Here is a 5,036-nt window from a genome sequence, read left to right as displayed (position 1 = left end):
CATCCTAAGTGGCGTGACTTATGAATAGAGATGAAAACAGTTGCTTGAAACAGAAGGAAAGCTTAGAAATTATAAATGTACCCATAAAGAAACTATATGAGAAGATGGCAGTGCTTTAACCAATCCCTGAAAAGAGAGAAAATAGAGATGAAATCAACTGAATTATCTCCAAATCCAAAACATAACCTAGAAACAAATTACGGACCGAATCATGAATTACCTTTGTGGCTGAATCAGAACAAACCCTCTTCAAGAGATCAGAACCGGAAACCATTACAACACGACGGAGGAAATCCATTTTCTCACAATTGTCAAACCCTAAAATTTTACTGACACCCTCTCCTTTTAATATTGAGAACGCATGCAAGGTTGGGATTTACCGCTCTCATTTTTGGCCCATTCACAACTCTATTTTGGCCCATTAGCAACTAAATGTGAGTCCAGACAGTGTAGAATCATGAATTTCCTTCTGATTACTTTCCCGAAATTTTTGTTTTTTTTTCTACAACCATAACACAACTAAAAATTTGATGTTTTAGAGTTTACACACATATTAAGAAACAATCATGATTTAATCATTTAATAATTTTTTATTTTTATTAAATATTTTTAATAATGTATGAACCAATAGTAACCTACAACAGTTAATTATTTGTAATCATTATGCCTTGAAATCTACTATTTGTTAATATCAATTAATGAAAAATAAAATAAAAAGCTAGAAAATCAATCTTTGTGGAACAAACCTAAAACACTAGAACATCAAACTTTCAGGAACGGAGGGAGTATATTGACTAATATTGTTATAAAAAAATACTCACCAACTAAAAAAGTTTTAGTAGATAAATAAGTTAAGTTATAAAAATATATTTATTCTAAGTTATAAAACTTTGAAATAAAACTATTTTACTTATTAGAACAGCACAACTACCAAGACATCAAAAAGAAAAACTAGCTTAACTACCCAAAAATTCTAGTTTACAAACACTAAAGGCAAATTTTATTTTTCAACAAATTTCCCATTAAAAGAAAATTCCATGCAAGAATGTATCCAAATGGAAAAGATCCCTATATATTTTCATATAGTTTTTGTAGGGAAAAAGGTTTTATAAATAGTAAAAAAAGAAAAAAGAGAGAGACAAAAAAAAAGAGAAACAAAAAAAGCCGGAGGGGATGGAGCACATGAGGTAAAAGGCAAGAGATGGCAGAGAGAAGATCAGAGAAGGGATCTGCCTCAATTTGACAACTCATATGTCATGTCATTTCCCTCACTATTATTTTTCTATTTTTAAATACTTTTCTCTGATTCCATCAGCATTTACCTTTTTTTTTTTTTACTGTGTTTGCTCTGTTTCACATTCTATATTTTATACTCTTTTTAGTATTTTCATTGAATATTTATTTTTCCTTAGAATCAAAATTCTAAAATGTGGTATATCATTCATTGTTAGGTCGTGAGGGACATGCAATATTATGAAGGATGATTAATGTATGTGGATCCATCACAAATATTATTATTGAGGGTTGATCAGAGACAAAATAATCGGATTCGTCTAAGTAATAAAAAAACAAATGCGTTGTTAGGTCATTTTTTTATAAACATGCAAGTATTAGTTATAAAATCGTTGCAAAATTATGTTTACAATTAGGGCAACCAATTTACATCAGAGAAAATTCGAACTTACGTGTTCATAATCTTGGATCGTGAATTTAGTCACTATCAGTTTTGGAAAAAAAGTGTATGTGATTAATCATAAACATGCCCTAACTCAAACTTGAAAAACACAACACTAAAAGTTCTATCAAATTTTGAATGTAAAGAAAGAAATATTGGGCAAACAAACGGTCAAGTAATCATAGACATCGATGTAATAGTTTTTGTTATCTTTCTAAGCAGGCCCATCCAAGGCCCACCACTAGTCTCCTATCAACATACTTTTCTTGTTTTGGTTAAATCAACCTACCATGTTGGCTGTACTCTCCGCTTCCTCTGTCTAAAATGTAAGATCCACACACACTACCGCGTAATTTCTTGAATATTATTATGAGAGTAATTTAGTGTCATGAGTATCGAATTTTATTCAGCTTAATTTTCTGGAGAAAGATATTATGATATATAACTATCTTTGTAGTGATTTTTATTTTGAAAATTCTCTTCACTTTTTTGTAGTTTAACATTCTAATTTTATGAAAACTTTCCATGACGAAATGATACAATATAAAATGTATTGACTTAATAATGATATGTCTTGCGACGAAATTCCTCCTTTTCAACTATTACACATAATGCTATCCAATGCATTATTTAGTATAGTATAATAGTATTACAGTATCACTATTACAACAATAACGTTATTATTATAATATTATATAGACCTAAGACCTTAGTGACATCATATTATAGAAAACATGTCGTTGCCTAATTTGTATAAGCTAAGATACTTGAGGGTGCTAAGAGTGACTAGTAGATGCAATAATAAAAGAGTGAAAGTTTTGTCTGCCTGATTATAGACGTCGGAGAAATACTAAAATACGCTTGGAGATTTTGGTGCATGGTAGCAAAAAAAAACGAAGATTGTGAGTGAGTAGTGGTAGTCGGATGTGATGGAACAAAGAAAAGTATTTTTGGTAGGGTTATGAGAGAGAAGGGGACCATTATTACATGCTTTCCCCAAAAGATACCATTCCCATTTTCTGACACGTGTCCCCTCATCCTCAATTACTCATACGTCAAATCCAATTTTTAACCTCAAACTTTTTTTTTCTTTCTGGTTTAGCCAAATCTATTATACTGTGATTAATTTTTTCAATGGCAAACATTTTTCAAAAGTGGGTTTGTTAGACCAGTACAATTAAAATCTTCTAACCTTATAAAATTAATTGATTATTTAAAGTTTTGTTAACTTGTTTTTAGAACATATAAAAATCTATTAAAAAAAAAAAACTCTTTTTTCTTGCAACATTAGTGACCTCTTAATCTCTCTTATCATAGCAAAACTTTAGTTTCTCATCTCTATTTGATCGTAATTGTGAAAATCTCCATTCTTTAAAAATATTTTCCATGTTTAATAATATGCTGTTTCAAAATATAAGGGTTTGAAAACTAAATTGACAAGTTTTAATGTTAACTATTTTTATGCTATTAAAATTATTTTCCTTATGGGTTTAGTCATTAGTGGAAATGTTTACGTTACTCAAATTTGGACATAAACTTCTAAATGTTTGGGAGAAGGAAGGATGGAGCATTATTTTTCTGAATGGTTAGTTTTTCTTCTAATCATTTGACAAGTAAATGATTTTTCTGAAATATAAAACTAACAAATTTAATAAAAATATAATATTTTCAGCCACTATAGTACAATTCGCTTTTGTAGTTTGGTGTTCTCTTTTTTCATTTAAATTTAAAGCAATCTACATTTGATTGTCAATATTTCTCATATAATGTTATTGAGAAATGAATTTTGAGATCCCAATGTAAAAAAGGAAAATTGGATATAAAGGACAAATAATTAAACTATTGTCCATCTATCCATTCTATATTCAAATGTCACATATTCCTAATATACCCTTTGTAATTGATTTAACCAATTTTTCAAATAAAATTCAAAATAGTTTGTAGGCAAATGATAAAGAAGTCATGGGGATAATTATAAAATCAAAAATATATCGTTTTGCTTACCGTTTTCGATGAATAAAATATGATCTACGAAATTTAGACTACGCCTTCTGAATTTAGAATGTGTATTCTATATATTGTACATGTTCTATAAAATTTAGATAATATATTCTATGCACTCTACATGTTCTAGAAAATTTAGAACGCATTTCTGTTCTACGGTATTTAGAATGCTAAATTCTACGAAATTTAGAATACATATTCTATATTTTGCTCTTTCTTCTAGAAAAATTAGAATATGTTTTCTAACATTTACCCATGTTCTAAAATTGTTAGAAAACACATTCTTATATTTTTCTATATATTCTACCAAAAATAGAAATCAAATTCTATGTAATTTAGAATTTTTTTTAAAAAAGAAAATAAATTATAAAATATGGAAATCGAATATAAAAAGTTAAGATTACGAAACTACAAAACTTTTTCGTGAAAAATACGTAACATGAGTGAAACGTGTTGCTCTACTTACACAAAATACAAAATATGTAATATAACCAAACTCAATTATAAACTAACAAAAGTACCAAATTTGTGGAAAATTGTGGTTTACTATAGGCGTAATATTTGAAAGTGACTAACATAAAAGTGAATTGACATGTAAAAAGGTTGCATAAATCATTGTGTGTTTGTTTTTCACTCAATCTCTATTATATTAGAATCTAGTTGTGGAGGTTCATACTTTGCCATTCGGTCATGAACACATGAGCAAATGTTATTTCCCGTAGATCATCTACAGGTCTTTGATGTGCATGTATATGTTGACATCGTCCAACATATCGATGGGCAGTCCCAAAAGAGAAAATTATAGAAGAAGTTGCCGAAAAAAATAGAAGAAAAAGATGCCGTAAAAAAATTATCTACGACAAAAAAAAATTAGAAAGTAATTAAATATTATTTTTGTCGTATATTTTCTCCAAATCATTTTTAGAAAATAATCTAATTAATTTTGGAATGTTATAGTTTAGCAAGCTTTAACAAAAAAAACTGGGGATATAAATGGAATTTTAATTATGTCAAAGCATATATGACCAATTTTAAAGCATATATAACTAATTAGAAATATAGAATGCATAAATAGACAATAATTTAATTATTTATTCTTTATATCCGGATTTCCCATGTAAAAATATAATCCTAACAAAATGTTTATAATATTGGCAATGGCAACAACAAACTAATGGAATTTCAACTTTTCACCTCCACGCGCCTCTTGTCAGAGTTTTTTTTTTTCCCCCACTTGTGATGTAAAAAGGGGAAAAACGTCTGCGTCTCAGTCGGTAAACTTTTTCTCTCTTTTTTTTATTCTTTAAAAGATTTATTTTAATTTTGCCGTCTCTGTGGTCTAATCGTGTACGTCGTC

General features: G+C 28.6%; 1 protein-coding gene across 1 annotated transcript in view; it reads right to left on the bottom strand.

Annotated features, from left to right (window-relative positions):
- The window catches only part of LOC9315757 (scarecrow-like protein 9), a 23,296-nt gene that overhangs the window by 16,245 nt on the left and 2,015 nt on the right, over positions 1-5,036 (bottom strand). The gene's annotated exons all lie outside the window — the stretch shown is intronic.

Source organism: Arabidopsis lyrata (genome assembly GCF_000004255.2).
Source record: "Arabidopsis lyrata subsp. lyrata unplaced genomic scaffold ARALYscaffold_4, whole genome shotgun sequence".
Classification (NCBI taxonomy): Eukaryota; Viridiplantae; Streptophyta; class Magnoliopsida; order Brassicales; family Brassicaceae; genus Arabidopsis; species Arabidopsis lyrata.
This window is presented reverse-complemented; position numbering and strand designations above follow the sequence as displayed.